This window comes from Pezoporus flaviventris, unplaced genomic scaffold (genome assembly GCF_033815535.1).
Source record: "Pezoporus flaviventris isolate CSIRO_AGI_PZ_B2104156 unplaced genomic scaffold, CSIRO_AGI_Pfla_v1 ptg000036l, whole genome shotgun sequence".
Classification (NCBI taxonomy): domain Eukaryota; kingdom Metazoa; phylum Chordata; class Aves; order Psittaciformes; family Psittacidae; genus Pezoporus; species Pezoporus flaviventris.
The window spans coordinates 18,665,628-18,684,121 of NW_026892584.1; the positions used below are offsets into that span (position 1 = coordinate 18,665,628).

At 38.7% G+C, this 18,494-nt stretch overlaps 1 long non-coding RNA gene across 2 annotated transcripts in view; it reads left to right on the forward strand.

Annotated features, from left to right (window-relative positions):
- Positions 1 to 18,494, forward strand: part of LOC133274334 (uncharacterized) — a 156,058-nt gene that overhangs the window by 121,486 nt on the left and 16,078 nt on the right. For both annotated transcript variants that reach the window (XR_009745116.1, XR_009745115.1), the window contains one exon: positions 11,854 to 11,949. This is a non-coding gene — a long non-coding RNA (uncharacterized LOC133274334). The remainder of the gene's footprint in view (positions 1 to 11,853; positions 11,950 to 18,494) is intronic.

The window sequence follows — 18,494 nt, forward strand, 5'->3', positions numbered from 1 at the left end:
ATCCAAACCATTAACACATTGGTTTTTCATGCTGCATTTCAAAGGCATTATGAAAAAACAATTTTTTTTTTTTTGTACTTAACAGCCTATTTTAAGGCTGTGTCTTTGTAGAATATTTTAAATGGTGAAAAAGCCATTAATTTATCTATGGGAACACAGGTCGTCTGTGTAAAGACATAGATTTACAGTTTAATACTGGATGAGTAGCTAGCTCCATTTGGAACACTGCATGCTTCACCACAGAGAATTTCTGTTCTCAAAACACATTTAGTAGCCAACAGTCTGTGTCCAAACTCAGGGCATGGGTATTCACATGCTTTACATATGTGTGCTGGTTAAAAAAAAAAATAAAAATACATGGAATATTGTAATTTACCAGTATATAACTGATGCTGTATCACAATAATCAAAATATCAACAGCATCTCTTTCATCTGCGAATTATATCATGTTTCACTTGCATTTTTCAATTTGTCATCAGTTGCAGGTCTGCCTTTAACTACAGAAGAGGGGACATATGGTTAATATCACAGTACTCGGAGATGGAAAAAAAACAGATACATCATCAATTCTGTATTTAAAATGTAGTAAGTAAGAACTCAGCTTTGACTAAAAAAATGTAAGCAGTCTGAAAACTGGTAGAGCTATGAAAATCACATAAGGTTTGGAGAATGAAGCTAGTTTAAACTGAAACTACTGAAGTATTACTACATTCTCTTTGAGTTTCTGATATTTAGGCATTATTTCCAGTTTAACTTCCTGTTTCTTTTCTAAAGGTAGAAATAATATTTTTAAAAAATATGAATAATATTGTGCATTATTATTTTACTATGTATTACATAATACAAAATAAAAATAATATGGAAATATGTGGAGTAAATAATAATTAAAACCTTCATATTTATGTAGTATATATTATTAGTAAATAATAATTAAAACCTTTGATTTATTAAGTTTAGCATTAACTTAAATATTCAAGGATTCAAGATAATTCAAATAACTTTGAATAAATTCTGAAACCCCTGTAAAGGGAAGAAAGAGAGGAAAATATTTCCTGACCCCAATCAGTCATCACCTTAAAATGTCAATCAAGAGAATTGATAATATTCATAATTTTGTTTTTCGTATTATGTCTATCTGTGCCACTATGCCTCTGCAAGGCATTTCACAATGCAGATAAAGTATTGCTTTAATGCTTTTTTGAAAATGTTATATGCCTCCCTTTTGCTCTCCATCAGATGCTTGTGATGATAAAAGTAATTTTATAATTTAGCCTCTGCATTTTCCCCTGCAAGTTCTTTCCATTCCAAAATGGGAAGCTGCAAAAACCTTTGTGCTAGATAAGCTTTACAAAAGTGCATATCTAGATTATAACAAATTGAAACAGACAATTCTGTTTTTTCTTCTTATTCTGGATTTTATCAGTAAATGCCTAAAAAGGTGGTCCTTAAATCTATTTGTCTGATCAGTTTTCATAAAATTTCTTTTCCTTTAAAGCTGGTCTCAATTACAAAATGAAAAAAAAAGGGAACATGCTTATGATGTGTAGCTCAAAGTCTGTTATATTCCCTGGAGTGTTACAAAGCAAAAAAGCAACATTATTTATAACATAACTACCAGAAATGGGAAAAAGCTCTTCCACATATACTGAAATTAGAAATAAATCAGCTTTGGTCAAACTGATTTCCATTTTTGTTTTGTTTCTCCCTCAGTATTCAACTGAAAATGCAAACTGCAGGAAGTCTAATGAAAACCACAACTTTAAGTATTCCTGTGTATAAAAAGCGATTTCTAAATACAGTAGTATGATTTTGATTAGTAATTAGGGATCACCTGTTCAGGAGTACAAAGAATATCATGTGACATGCAATCAACTCCACCCAAGCCAAATGAGCAGCATTTCAGTTTGGATAGAGCTACCTCTGATAATCTTTTGAAATAAAGAAACTTGTAAAAGGAAGTTCACAAAGTAATAAATACATCTGAAGAAATTGTTATCCGCACAGAATTTGTACAACAAAGATGTTGAAAATGGTTGATACTACTGTGAAACAAACAGAAAAGACTGATGGTTCCAAAGATGAGGAGTGTTTATTTGCTGATACGGGAAAACGTATTTTAAAATCTTCCTAAAATCCTTCAGATGAACCTCACAATATTTTAATGTTCCTTAGTGTTTTCATCCTAAACATCTGTTGCTTTGCTTTAGTTTCATTATAATGCATTGCATGGTAATGCAATCACTCAAAAGTTAATTTTACCCTTTAATACAGTGTTGTACTCAAATTGACCGCGAACTTCTGCATGCATCTCATCTCTAATTTCTTGTTTATTTTTTTCGTTAACCAAGGATACCTATCCAGTACTTTTGAAGTAGTACCCTACAATATTAATTGCTTAGTTACTGTCCTTTTAACTACAGAGTCCACTTTCAGGTAGATCATTTGTTTAGCTTAATTCCTGTTGCTCTCTCCCTTATATTGTTGCTTAAGAAGTGTGCATTCATTCAGTTTGGGTTTTGTAATTTTCCATGTCTAGAAACTTGCCTTAAAAAAAAAAAAAAAAGATAATTATCAATGATAGTGTATATCAGGACCAAATATATATGAGCCTTCCACAAAACTAAAGAGATATGCAGCGTTAGAAAGTCAGGAAGTATTTCTGAGGGTGTTTGCATGGATAAATGAAAGCAAAGTGTATAGTGTCCTACATCAGCTCAATGGTCCACCTAGCCTGATACCAAGTTTGAAATAGTGGCAAGGAGTACATTTTGACAGAAGTGGATGTGATTATGGGAAAAATACTATGACAGGTACCCTGTTGACTTCTCCAGCTTCATTTTTACTACCTCAGCAAAGGCTGTATGCAGACAAGTTTGGGGAAAAAAACCCTACCAAACAAATCGGTAATGACTAATACGGTATAAAAACTAAATGTCTTCTGCTTGATTTTAAGGAACATAAATATAATAAACGTTCCCTAATAATATAAATTTAGTAATGTTTTTCTTATTCACAAGTTTATCTAATTATTACAACAAAGTATGGTAACAGGATCTCAGCGATTTGCTGAGGTACCTTGAACATATTATAATTCTGTGCAGTGGCACAGTGAAATTCAATACTGTTTAGTCACTGTAGTAAGTGTGCTTTATTCTGGTTACAGATAGCTGATGAGAACTTAAAAGAAACCAGTGAACTATCCAGCCTCAAAGTAGACTTCAACCTGACCATTTCCAGGTAACTTCATGAAAAATATACACTTTCAGCGGCAAACAGGTCAACTGGAACAGGGTGAAACTTCAGATAGTAAATAAAGTTTTGTGTTTTCTACAATAAACATATCATATATTTATGTGTAAACCTGATTTTATATATATATATATATATATATGATGGTTCTGATGTAGTGAAGAGGGTGTGCAAACTATCTGCAGCTTCTGAAAGGCATTTCAAATTATTCTGAATCACATTTCCTACTACTATATTCACTGCACCTGAAAACACTGCCATCTTCTTGCAGCTATTACTTAATCACTAGTTTCACAAATTTCAATTTGTTTCACATAAATGTCTTTAAAGTAATTCAAGGACAAAACAATGTAGTCTGTGATGTTTATGTTCCATGAAAAAGGGGTTGTTTGCAGTCAAGTGATGGGAAAAGACTGGTATCTAAGGCAACTGAGGATGTTTAGTCTGGAGAAGAGAAGGCTTGGGGGGATCTTACAGCACCCTACAACTACTTGAAAGGAGGTTGTAGTGAGGTGGGGATCAGTCTCTTCTCCCAAGTAACAAGCAATAGGACAAGAGGTAATGGCCTCAAGCTGTGCCAGGGAAGGTTTAGACTGGGTATTAGGAAAAACTTCCTCACTGAGAGGATGATCAGGGATTGGAACAGGCTGCCCAGGGAAGTGGTGGAATCACCATCCCTGGAAGTGTTCAAAAAACGTGTAGGTGAGGTCTTCAGTGATATGTTTTAGTGGTGGTCTTGGACTTGATGATCTTTTCCAAGCTAGTTGATTCTATGATTCTGTGATTCTATGAAATATATTTAAGATTAAAGTAGTACCAACCTGAAGAGAGGGTTTCAGAAATGTTTTGCATTTAAAGCAAATGAAAGGCAGAGGACAGCTATCACCATTGCTTACACAGATAGAATATGCGATTGAATATGTAATATCTGCCCACAAAAAATACATTGTTGTTAATAAAAGCCTTTCCTTAATTAAAGAGTGCAGAATTTGACCCTGAGAGAGTGAAAGTGGTGAAATGGGGGAATGTGCTAATAAAAGAGTAGTTAAATAACTACTGCAGTTAAATAATTAGCATGCTATTCCTCAATAGAAACAGTCATTTTGTGGTAGTTGGGTGGTTTGTCAGTAGAAAATGATGAGGATTATGGTGTTGCAATTTAAGAAGTCCTATTCTGACTCACTGGTGTGTTAAATGTAAATATATATGTGGGGCTGAGATCAAGCCAAAATCACTGTTGTGAGCAAAGTCTTCATGTAGATTGGAACCATCTTTGAACAGAGGTGCATCCTTTCTTTGTTAAGAGCTCTGGGTTTACATATAGCTATTATTCACATCCAGACACAGATCCAACTTCCTTATTGTGGCCATCTGGCTCATATTGCCATGCTGCATTAAAACTCTGTTTCTTGCTAGCTTCCTATACTTGTATCAACCTTTTGAAAAAAATTATCTTTCATTAATAGACTTCCACATTCATTTTCAATCAGGAAAAACCTTCACCCTAAGAAGTGAGCTAAAACAGCATATGCAAGCAAGTGCTGAAAATAAATAAATAAAAGTAGAACCTTTTTCCCAAGGTCTTTTTGGCTTTGTTAATAGGATCATAGGCCCATCATGATCCTATTGCAATATGCTGCTGTGGATTTAAAATGCATTTCAAATACATAAAAGGCAACATATTCATCTGGCAGGACTTGAATCTAAGGCTGTTTGTCTGGCATGTAGCATGTTCCCTGTAGTATTTGTTCATCCTCAAAGGAAGACTGCCAGAACGCATTCTTAGTAATGGACTTCGGTAACACACTAGGAATGTGTAAAATCATGTCCTCAGGCTCAGAGGCATTATTTTGCACGTTATCTCTAGTAAGACTCTGAGCAATCTAGATAGCATTAGAGCTGTTTTCCCTTGAATGTAATGGTACTCTATCACATACAGACTCAAGAGCCCTGCATATGGACTCTGGTATCACTAGGTGCAGTAATCGTACAGTGCTCAAAATATACAGTGTGTGATAGATCCCACAGGTATTTTCTTCACTTCCCACCTGTTTGAATTCATCTGAAGGCTTTTAATTTAGGTCAGAAAAACTTCAGTCAGCTGCTGGACTCTGTAAAGCAAGTACTGTAACTTATTCCTTGGGTCCTCCCATCCTTTCCTAGAATAAATCAGCTTTGCACCATTTACACTTATGGAATTTTATCTGTTAATACCACCACTTTAAAATTTGCTCCACCTTATTTTTCATGAGTGGAAATACAGTAATAAAACCAAGTTGTGACTTGGTTACACAGCCAGAGTGTAACTAGAAACAGTAGTTGATGTAGGACAGTAGAAGGTATTCTGATATGCTCAACTCAAAATATATTTCTCCCTCTTCATGAAAGTTTCCTGTGACAGAGGAATAACTCTTCTAACATGTTGGCATATCATTTGGGCTGTAAAGAGAAGAAAGAATTTAAAGTATCTCAGCATGCTTCTTTAGATCATCCTGCTGTTATAGAAGCTTTCAGGGAATCCAAGAAAATTCTGTTAGGCCATATGGAAATTTATCTTGTGATTGACCATTGGAGTGAAAGAACTGGAATGCACATTGGAGTGAAAGAATTGGTCTTTCTGTAAAATTAGGTGGATTTTTTTTGAAAAAAAAACAACAAACCCAAACAGAAAACAAACCCATGCAGTTTTGTCTTTATAAGGATGCCAAAAAAATATGAAGAAGTTGGACATAATGTGTGAAATTAAATGGAATTAGGAGGACAAAACTGAAATATTCAACTGTTCCTCATAAAAAGTTACTTTGAACAAATGTCAACCATAAGCTATGCATACATTTAAACTCACTAGCTGATGCTGACATGATAAACCCTTATTTTTGATACTCTAGTCACAGGAACAAATTACCATGGTGCTGTCTACATCTTTGACTCCCATTTGTTGCTTTGGTGTTGATTAGGATTAAGCTTACTGGGCCTCAGTACTTAGTCATTTTGCATTAATTCATAGCTTACTCCTCAGACTTTTTGTAAGTTTATTTCCAGATTGTGTTAGGTAAAATTTGCTTTAAGATAATAGAGGTAATAAAGACTGATGGCGTGTTTACCTAATGGAGCTATTTTGTGAATCTGTATCGAGCTTTTCCCATTCTGCCAAGAGCAGAGCATCTGTGATTATCGCAGTGTAGTTTAAAGCACTCCATTTGAGACAGCGAGACAAGTTATGCTTTTGGCTGCCTAAGTGAATCTCTCTTTCTTTCACTGGAAGTTACATGTCTGCAGTAGAAAACAGTATTTAACTCCTCAGCACTGAGGATTTCTATCAAGGCCAGAATAAGAAGTTACTTGAAGAGGAACTGTGCATTTTTTTCAAGGGACAGTGAACTTTTCAGCTGTTACCGTAATTATTCTTTTCAGGTACTCTTGCAATCCTCCCTCAATAACAGTGATTCCAATTCTATAAAATTTTGTCTAAGTACAATCTAATCTGCTCTTCTCAGATATAAGGAAGAAGTTCTTTACTGCTAGGGTGGTGAGGCACTGGAATGGGTTGCCCAGGGAGGTTGTGAATGCTCCATCCCTGGCAGTATTCAAGGCCATGTTGGACAAAGCCTTAGATGGCAAGGTTTAGTGTGAGGTGTCCCTGCCCATGGCAGGGGGTTTGGAACTTGATGATCTTAAGGTCCTTTCCAACCCTAACTATTCTATTATTACAGTATCACAGTATCACAGTATGTTAGAGATTGGAAGGGACCTCGAAAGATCATCTAGTCCAATCCCCCTGCCAGAGCAGGAACACCTAGATAATGTTACACAGGAATGCGTCCAGGCGGGTTTTGAATGTCTCCAGGGAAGGAGACTCCACAACCTCCCTGGGCAGCCTGTTCCAGTGTTCCGTCACCCTCACTGAGAAGAAGTTTCTTCTCAAGTTTAAGTGGAACCTCTTGTGTTCCAGTTTGTACCCATTACCCCTTGTCCTATCATTGTTTGCCACTGAGTAGAGCCTGGCTCCGTCCTCGTGACACTCCCCCTTTATATATTTATAGACACTGATAAGGTCACCCCTCAGTCTCCTCTTCTCCAAACTATAGAGACCCAGCTCCCTCAGTCTTTCCTCATAAGGGAGATGTTCCACTCCCTTAATCATCTTTGTTGCCCTGCGCTGGACTCTCTCCAGCAGCTCCCTGTCCTTCTTGAACTGAGGGGCCCAGAACTGGACACAATATTCCAGATGGGGTCTCACCAGGGCAGAGTAGAGGGGAAGGAGGACCTCTCTCGACCTACTAACCACCGCCCTTCTAATACACCCCAGGATGCCATTGGCCTTCTTAGCCACAAGGGCACAGTGTTGGCTCATGGTCATCCTGTTGTCCACTAGGACCCCCAGGTCCCTCTCCCCTACACTGCTCTCTAACAGGTCATTCCCCAACCTATACTGGAACCTGGGGTTGTTCCTGCCCAGATGCAGGACTCTACACTTTCCCTTGTTATATTTCATCAAGTTACTCCCTGCCCAACTCTCCAGCCTATCCAGGTCTCGCTGGATGGCAGCACAGCCTTCTGGCGTATCAGCCACTCCTCCCAGCTTAGTGTCATCAGCAAACTTGCTGATAGTACACTCAATTCCCTCATCTAAATCATTGATGAATATATTAAATAATACCGGTCCCAGTACTGACCCTTGAGGCACTCCACTAGTTACAGGCCTCCAACTAGACTCAGCCCCATAGACTACAACTCTCTGGCTTCTCTCCTTCAGCCAGTTCGCAGTCCACCTCACTACCTGATCATCCAGTCCACACTTCCTCATTTTAGCCGCGAGGATGCTGTGGGAGACTGTGTCAAATGCTTTGCTGAGGTCAAGGTAGACCACATCCACCGCTCTGCCATCATCCATCCACCGTGTTATTTCCTCATAAAAGGCTAAGAGATTGGTCAAACATGATTTCCCCCTGGTGAAGCCATGTTGACTGCCCCTCATAACCTTCTTATCCTTGATATGCCTTAAGATGGTATCAAGGATAAGGTGTTCCATCACTTTCCCAGGGATGGAGGTGAGGCTGACCGGTCTGTAGTTACCCGGGTCCTCCTTCTTGCCCTTTTTGAAGACTGGAGTGACATTTGCTTTCCTCCAGTCCTCAGGCACCTCTCCCGTTTCCCAAGACTTGGTAAAGATGATGGAGAGTGGTCTAGCAATGACTTCCGCCAGTTCCCTCAGCACCCGCGGGTGCATCCCATCTGGACCCATGGATTTATGGATGTCCAGATTGCTCAACTGGTCTCTAACCCATTCCTCATCGACTAAGGCAAACCGCTCCGTCGACCTGACTTCATCTAAGGTCTCAGGGGTACAGGGCTCTTCAGGACTGCCCGCAGCAGAGTAGACAGAGACAAAGAAGGCATTCAGTAACTCTGCCATCTCTTTATCTTCTGTCACCAGGGCACCCATCCCGTTCATCATTGGGCCTACATTGCCTCTGGTGTTAGTTTTGTCTGCCATGTATTTAAAAAAGCTCTTTTTGCTGTCCTTGACCCTTCTTGCCAGGTTTAATTCTAAGGATGCCTTAGTCCTCCTAGCTGCCTTCCTACATCCTCTAGCAGCAGCCTTATATTCCTCCCAAGTGGCCAGCCCCTCCTTCCATGACCTGTAAACTCTCCTCTTCCACTTGAGCATACCCAGCAATTCCCTGTTTAGCCACGCAGGTCTCTTGGCCCTCTTCCTTGTCTTCCTACGTGTCGGGATGCTCCGATCTTGAGCACGGAAAAAGCAGTCCTTGAATGTCAACCAACTATCTTGGGCCCCTTTACCTTCAAGCAGCCCTGCCCATGGGATTTCCCCTAGCAATTGCTTGAAAAGGCCAAAGTTTGCCCTGCTAAAGTCCAGGGTTGCAATTCTACTTGGTATTCTACTAGTCCTGCCACACAAGATCCTGAACTCCACCATCTCGTGGTCGCTGCAACCAAGGCAGCCCTCAACCCTTACTGCTTCGACCAGATCCTCCTTGTTAGTGAGGATGAGATCCAGCAGCGCTCCTCTCCTGGTCGGCTCATCCACCATTTGCAGGAGGAAGTTATCATCCATACACTGGAGGAACCTCCTGGACTGTGGCTGGGTTGCCGAGTGGTCCTTCCAGCAAACATCAGGGAAGTTAAAATCCCCCACGACGACCACGGCCTGTGACTGTGAGGCCGCTCTCAGCTGCCTGTAGAAGGTCTCGTCAACTTCCTCACCCTGATCCGGTGGTCTGTAACAGACACCTACAACAGTATCCCCCCTGCCAGCCTGCCCCTTAATTCTCACCCACAGACTCTCAACTCGCTCATCATCTGTCCCTGGACAGAACTCTGTGCACTGTAGTTCCTCCCGCACATAAAGAGCAACCCCACCACCCCGCCTGGCTGGCCTGTCTTTCCTGAAAAGGACATAGCCTTCCATGACTATATTCCAGTCATGTGAGCTGTCCCACCACGTCTCTGTAATTGCCACCAGATCATAATCTCCTGACTTAACACAGGTTTCCAACTCCTCCTGCTTATTTCCCATGCTGCGCGCATTGGTGTACAGACATTTCAGGGAGCGAGCTGAGCACACCGATTTCACCCTAGGATTGTAGGAGGCCTCCCAGTCTTCATTAATTCTGGAGCGCTGCCCCACTGGGGCAAGCCCAGCTACAAGCCCATCCCCCTTCGAATCTAGTTTAAAGCTCTCCAAATGAGCCCTGCTAATTCGTGCCCCAGCATCCTTTTCCCTCTGTGAGACAAACCTTTCTCACTTGTCATTGTCCAGACTGGTGCCCTATAAAACCAGCCGTTATCAAAGAATCCAAAGCCCTGCCTGTAGCACCAGTCTCGAAGCCAATTGTTCATGAACTGAATCTTCCCATTCCTTCCCACATCAGTGGAAGATGGAAGGAGAGAGGAGAAGATCACTTGAGCCCCAGACTCTTTCACCATCCGCCCCAAGGCCCTGTAGTCTTTCTTCATCCCCCTCAGACTGCGGGAAGCAGCTTCCTCCCCACCTGTCTGGAAGACCAGCAGCGGGTAATAGTCTGTCGGGTGCACCAGGTTGGGGAGCGCCCTGGTGATATCCCTGATCCGGGCTCCAGGCAGACTACACACTTCCCTATGATGAGGGTCTACTCTGCATATCGGGCCCTCTGTTCCTCTCAGAAGGGAATCCCCTACTACAATGACCCTTCTTTCTTTCTTAACAGAGGCAGTCTTGAGGTGCAAAGTTGACTCCCTTTTCCTATGTGGCCTTGTGGGCTGGCCTTGCCCCACATTCTCACCTACCTCTCCTTCAAGATCCAGGGCCTCGAACCTATTACGGAGGGACACCTGGGGAAGCAGGGCAGGAAGGGGGGAGGGTTTCCCACGACGTCGAACTGGAACTCGCTTCCAACCCTCGTCGTCTTTTTGGTCCCCTACCTCTGCGCAACAGCTACAGGGCAGGGGCTGCCTCGGGCCATCCCCCTCTGTGTGAGAAGGCAGGGGGTCCTTCCCCTTTTGGGGGGTATCTCCCTGGAACCGTTTCGACTGGCCCGCCAGGGAGTTACTCCACCAGTCGATTTCCCTCTCACACTCCCTGATGGTCCTCAGTGTCTCAACCTCCTCCTTAAGTCTTGCCACCAGGCTAAGCAGATCTTCTACCTGCTCACACCTCACGCAGGTGGAATGCTGTCCTCCCTCCCCCGGCTGATTCTATATGCGTGCAATGGAAACTCTCAGAGAACTCAGGAAGGGAGAGTTCTCTAGGGTAGGGCAGCAGGTTTAAAGGTATTTCCTGTAAAACTCTGCTACGAAATCCTCACTACAGGTAGAAACTTTCAAGTTCTTGCATTTTATGTAATCTAGGATAATATTATTCTGTCCTTGACATCTGTAGTATCCTAGACAGTACTTCAAAAACAGTACGATGTTACGGTCCCCAGTAACATCAATTAGATGACCTGATGTAGCACTTGGTGTTATAATCTATTTTAGCTCCTTTCCCTCATGCTGTAAGGTCACTGATTGATGTTACTGTCTAAACTGAATATTAACAATAAGAGGAATCTTGATGAATAAATTCCATGACATTTTATTTTCCTGCATTAATGATACAAAATTAGACTTAAAATAAAACAAAAAGAACAATTAAAATACCTTCTGGACACATTATTAAATCTCTAGAAAAGTATATATTTTCATATCATTCCTTCTGATGTATTTTTGTTTCATTCAGGTAGAAAGACCTTCCTCAGACAGGGTTGAATACTAAATAAAAATTACAAGGGAGATGAAAGATTAAAAATGCAATCAATTTTTGAATCAACAATCCTTTTATTGTAAGCAGATATTGTTTAGCTTAAAGAGCTCAGTAACAGCACTGAGACAAACAACCATTCAGTGAGGAATCTTTCAAGTTTTCTCTGTGATACAGGAAATAAAATTGGATGGGGGCTTTCTTTTCTCTATGTGTAGCCCTTTTCATGAGAAATCATGTCATTGCTTATGGCAGTACAAGGTGGCAAACACGGCTTTATGTCACAGAAGCCCAAGATTAACCAGAGAACTTGACCTAGCTTTTTGCTTTGCTGTACTCTATTTTTTTTTTCCTTCCCCAGAATCTCTGTGCTAAATGGGTTGAAGTATATCTGGTTTGTACTTCTCAGAGTGGATTCAATGTGACATGTTATGGGAAGCTCTGGCAGAAATATGTGGTAAGTAGGTCACAACAGCTATGTTGATTAGCATATTGGTGATTTACAACCACAGTATCTGTTATAATGTGACAGACGGATAACATAAAATTGTGTGTATTTGTTGGGAGAAAGAATTTTTCCAGCATGAGACCAAGCTGAGTAACCATGTTGTAGTAGCAATATATTTATTTTTCTTAAAACTGTAACCCCCTCATGAAATGTTTTTAGCCCTTAGCTTAGCCTGAGGCCAAATCCAAGGAAAGTAGCCTAAAGCTCATGATGAATGTTTACTGACTTTTGTGGTCAGTGTTTCTCAGGAGTAAATTGTAAAGAGCATATGAGCTGCACTTTATGTTTCCAGCTTCAGGCTGTGGAAAAGAGTTGGAGAAAAATGTATGCCATTTAAAATTACCCCCAAATTATGCTCACAAAATATGCTTCACCTTTTCACAGCTGTGCATACTGAAATTACTAAATACTGCATTCCGTTCTAGGAAGTCAAATACATGTACTTCATGTGGTTTAAATAAAATAAGAAATAAGTTCATTTAGAAAACAAGACAGATATTTCAACATGAAAATCTAGGGGCTGAAAAATTATCTTGAGAGCTTCTGGGTGAACCTTGGGATTTGACACAAGGGAAGTCTGCAGCAATCCCTTCCCTTGATTAGGAGAAGGATGTGCATTGCTTCTTTCCTACTGTCTTTATACATGTTTCAGCAGCCTGCCACATGCAATATGCCAAAAATCGTACAAACACCCGTCTGTGTAACACACACAAATATGTGCACATGAACACACATACACAGTTCATTTCAGAAAACTCCACATAAGCTTAATAAAAACTGCTTTCTCAAATAGAGAATTTATTGAGATACACTTGCACTAGCTCTTTGCTGAACACAGAAATTTTGCAGGCTTTTCTGCTGTGACTCCTATGGTTATGATCTAGTTCCATAGTTCAATATTTTTCTGTATTAATTGCAGAGTCATCTATTTCCATGTATGTCAAAAAAAATATTATTTGACACAGAAGTCAGAACTACTAATTTCTTTCCATACAGCACCAACATGTGTGCATGTTATAATTAACCTGTGCAACATTTTGAGAGAATCTGGGTAGCACATCATTATTGGAGGTGAACTTTGAGGTTCAGGTATGATAACTTGAAGTTGATTGACTGAACACAATAAATCTTATTCCATAAGACAATGAAATTTTTAGATAGATGTCTATCAATGAAAACTGTCTACATATTAAATTGTAAAATTTTATTGCAAGATCAACTAGGATATAATTTTAATATACATTTTAATTCCTTTTTATAATAATTTCAAAAGATGTACTTTTTTTGAAAGCAAAAAAAAGCAAAACATGGAAAGCAACAACTGATCTGAAAGCTGTAGTCTGAAAGCAAGTAAGTTATGTATTTCTGCCTTTGCATCAGGTAAAAATCAGAAATCAATTTCAATCAGATCTTCAGTGAATAGCACACTGGTCTACATGAGAAATAAACACATTGACACTGATTAGAACTGGCTTTTGTCATTATATTATTTTTAAGTACATAAAACAAGGAAACACAGAGTACCGATCAAACTAAGTCCATCTACTTCTTTTAAACCCTTATTTCAACACTGAAAACTATCTTATGTAAATTGAAGGGAATTGCAAACCTTATCATACATTCAACTGCAATGCAGCCTGTTCGATTTATAAAAGTCTAGGCATCTAATGTTTTGCTTATGTATAAGATCATCCAGTTCCATTCTTCTGGATAAGCTTAGGGTAAAAACTGAGCTCCTTCCACTTACATACTTTGCAGTAGATTTTTCTAGTAAAGTAGAAAAAAAATTATTATTATTGTTATTATAGGAGTAAAACATTATTATTATTATAGGAGTAAATCAATCTCTAATAGGAGTATATTACCAAGCGGTTTGGGTGAAGGGGTTTACATATAGAAAAAGTTATTGAAATAGAGTTTTCATATTTTCAACAGATCAACTTAATACATACATATATAGTTAGGTGAAAAGATAATTTTCCAATCTTGACACTAACTAATTTCAATTTATGAAGGCAGAAGATAACTCTGTATATTACTGTGCTGACCACATATAGCAGGAAAGGACATATAAACCTCCATAATGCTGCTCAGCCCAAATCAGCTGAATCAAAAAATGGTCAAAGGTTGCTTTTGGATTGATGGACCTGACCAAATTAACAGGAAGAAATAAGGTTTCTGTTTAAGGAATGGGTTGGCATAATTTATGTCCCTCAGCTGAGGCAGTGTTTTACAACAGACAAAAATGCTGAACTGTACAACTGTAGATGACCTCTGCTTGGTTTAATTAGCTTATCTATATATAATTCCATTATGATAATAAAATGTTCAAGGCCAATTTGCCCATTCTGAGCTTGCCTCAGTTGCCTGCAAAAATATACACATATATTTTTACATATATGTATACATATTTGCATGTAGGCACATATATGTATGTATGCATAATAATTATTAAAATAAATATTGATGTATATATATTTAGGAACTCTTATTGAATACTGATAAATCCTCGATTTTTTAATTATCTTTCAAATGTTTTATTATTTATCATTAACATGAAATATTGATTATAACCTTTATTTTTTAACTTCTGTAGCCTCACTCTTTTGTACATTTACGGATACCACTGGGTGATTTCTTTTTTTGCCTTAAATATTTGGGAGCATATTTGTAAATCAATCCTGCAGGGTCCAGTGCAATCCTGACAAAGTATAAGCATTGGGACAGCAAGCAAATGCATCCTCAATACATGCACCTCATTTAGCTATGACTGACAGGTACAAAATGCTACTGAATCAGAAATGACAGGTATAATAATGGCAAGCACAGGAGATTCACAAACCAGATTTTCTTGGGAGCATCATCTACAATGGATGTTCCCATATGCCTAATATGGGAATATCTAATTACAATTTTCATGTGTTAAAACAAGGGAAAATATTGATAGAATAAAATAGAAATCCCCAAAGAACAGAGCCCAGATGTTCTTCATAGTGATTTTAGCCTTAGGAAAGTTTGGGAAACAGAAGTGGCAAGAGGCTCTGGATAAGTTTTCTGGGTGGTATGCAAAGAATTACATACATAATTCCAGCTGGTTTTAATGGGACATGTCTAATTTCTTATGTACCAGGTTGAAAAATTACCCACAGACTTTCAAAGAATTTACTTTCATATAACCTTGCTTTTAAAACAGATTCTTCAGGTGGAAGCGTTCAGTGATAAGAAGCAATCTGAGACAGAGTAGGTCTTTTGCTTCTATGATAGCAAATAAACTTAAAATGGAAAATCTGCAGAAAGAAACAGGCTCTGCCTCTGTAGTGATGGTGACATTCCCTTGTCCTGGCTTAGACCATTGTTTGAATAAGTGGAATTCTAACTAATCTGAGCTTTTTGACCAGAGAGAGATCACTACAGGCCTAGCGATTACATCTTTCTTCATTTGATGAGACGTAGCATTTAAAGAGACCTTTCAGGTCATTATGCCCAGTTCCACCTGCTAGCACAGGCAAACATGTCGCATAAAATTAATATCAATCATGTAATTAAAAAATCTTGGAGTCTATCTTTTAATACGCAGGAGTTTTGTTTACCCCTCTTGTGATATACAAATACACCAGAACAAGATTTAGACTTTTATTTGAGAAGAAGGAGTTTCACAAAGCTGTTTGCAGTGAAATAAAGGGAGGCTCAAGCGCTGATTTACTCTTTTGGAAAGACAGTATTGAGAAACAGAAGAGAGACTCAAACCCACATCTGTACCACCCATTTCTCTCTTTCTGTTATTCTTGTCATGTGCAAAGGTGTTTTTCCTGATCCTTCCGCTTTTGTTGCCATTAATTTACATTTTGAAAAATAGTTTTTGCTGAAAAGTTAGGGGCCATAAATTGGTTCTTTATGACCCTTCTAGTCCATTTGGCTGTGGAGTGAAACAAGATTCAGCCTGAAAGGGAAAAGCAGCTGAGAGTGACAGTGAATTTCATAAAGGGCATATAAGAGGCTGCAAGAATGAGCCTGAATCATCCCCCATCTCCGCTTCTGAGTTATTAGGCCACATCTCACTCAAAAGATTAAACATTTTATCTCACAGGTCATTCCATTTTATTGCAGCATTGCCTTTAGCAATGCTATAGTTAAGGTTCTGTCAGTGTTTCTATTATAGGCCGCTATTTTCTGGAATTTATAACTTAGGGCTAGAAATTCCCTCTGGGTTAAAACTTGGCAATAGCATAGAAGGAGTTTTTTTCCAGCAGAGAATTTTCCCCCCATCCACTCTTCACTTTTCAGCCTATATTTGAAGTAGATGGGAATGCCATAAACAATCTACTTACTAACTATATTTCTTCTACCTAGATCCAAGCATTTTCGAAAGGTATATAGTTCTTAATGCAAAAATGCATGCCAGTGAGATCTGAGAATCAATGAGATGCTAGAAATACAAAATGGGTACTCTGCATGTGTGTATGTCTGTGTGCACATGTGAGCATCTGTGCATGCACACAGTCTCGCATTTTGCACAGCAAAAATAAATTATTAAGTACCATGTTGAAATGATGATCAAACAGCTAGTGAACTCTTAGTGGAATTAATAGCACACAATTGCAGATACATGCAGCCTTCAATCGCTGTTGCATACAGGTTGGTTCAACTACATTCAGTGATCCACTTCTATGATTTTACAATGGAGATTTTTAATTTAAAATGATTTAAAAAAATTAAAAATCTTTTGAATAAGAAAATTAAAACTGAGATGGTTACATGAATTGCTTTGCAATAAATTTGTCTCAAGATCCAACCAAAACCAATGAGTCTAAAATGAACTAGAAGTAATGAGAAGTATGAAATCAGGGTACATAATTTAATTGTTTTTTACCTCCCTATTTATGCTAAGACATGTTTTATGTCTTAAAACACTCGATAAAAGATCAGCTGCTGAATAATGAAGGAAGTAATGTGTCAGGGCAGACAAGACATCCTTATTTAGCAAAGCACACAAACACATTTCCAAGATCCTTTCTGAAAGGAGACCTACTCACACAACCCATAAGCAAAGATTAGTGCAAGGAGCAGGGGTTGAGAAAAGAATGCTGAAAAGACCTTAAAGCAACTTAGGAAATGGAATAGGCATGAAAGAAAGAAAATCAGTCAAGGATGGTATCACTGGGAGAGAAAGGAAAAAAACATCTGGTAAGCAGAGAAAAGGTAATTGTGGGAAGTGGAGAATGAGGTAATGGTGGAAAAAGACAAAAAAGGTAAACCAGCCTCTTATAACTACTTTTCTTGACCGCCATAGTCATCAAATTTAAATTTTAAACTGATATACTCTTCATAATAAAAATACAGGGAAAAATGCAAAAAAAAAAAAGAAACAGGAGGGTAATGAGGCTAAAGTTAGAGAAAATAGGTCCTGTCTATTTTTAGCTCAGTGGTTCAAAGCCAGCATGTATCTGTAGTGACTGAGAATTATTTTCATCTGTTCTGGCTGTTTCATGAAATTTGGTGATGTTCGTTCATTTACTACTGCACAGCTAACCATACCATGGGTGCTTCCTTCAGAGCTAATACAAAGTGGCAACTGAAATTTCAAAAGAGATGAGGGCTCTGGAAAATGGACTAACCTCTTCCCTTGCTCACCTGGTGTTGTCAGAACCGAATGAAACAGATTGTTTGGTTAGTGTAAAAAAAATTATATTGTTGCTGCTCTCACTTAGCTCACAGTAGGCCTCTTATTCCAGCATCTCTTATGATAACATTAATATAAAGTAAAAGAAAGGTGGTGTAGAGAGTCAGCAGAGAAAAGTCATGCCTTAGTAAACCAATTACGCTTGTCACAAGTTTTCCTTCTGAAAGGGCATTCATACAGGTGTTTTAAATCTCACAGTCATACTCTGGCAGAGCACATTGCTAGAAATGAGCACTCTGGAATATGATTTGTAAAGTGCTTCTGTTGTTTCTTCTATAAGCAACAGAAGAGAGAACAGAATCCTGCAGGGAGTGTAACCATAGGAAATTAACTGTACTTTTCCTGTCACAGTCATCACACTATTTTCAAATGTCAGATCACAGAAGTACTACCTAGAGAACCCAGATTTGGATGACCTTAACCAAGATAACAACATAGTGGCTACATCAGTCTCATATCTGTAAAACAACTATATAATTAATGTTGAGACAGACATAGAAGCTATTGGTCTCCGCACACTTTATGGGGGGATATGTAATTTATTTAACAAAAGGTAAAAAGGTAGATAAGTATGTGCAATTTGCATCCTTGTCTCACGTTGCCTGTATTCTTCTTACATTTGCTTCATTTAATAAAATCTCTGTAAGAAAGCAATTGTGGACATATTGTTTAAAATGATCCTTTTCCTCTCTCCAGCTGACATTGAGGATGCTATTACACAAAAAATAAAAAGAAGCAAAGAATAAAGAAGATGAAAATTGTGCGATCATCTTACATAACATGGTTAATATAGTGTATTTTTTAGTCATTTTTA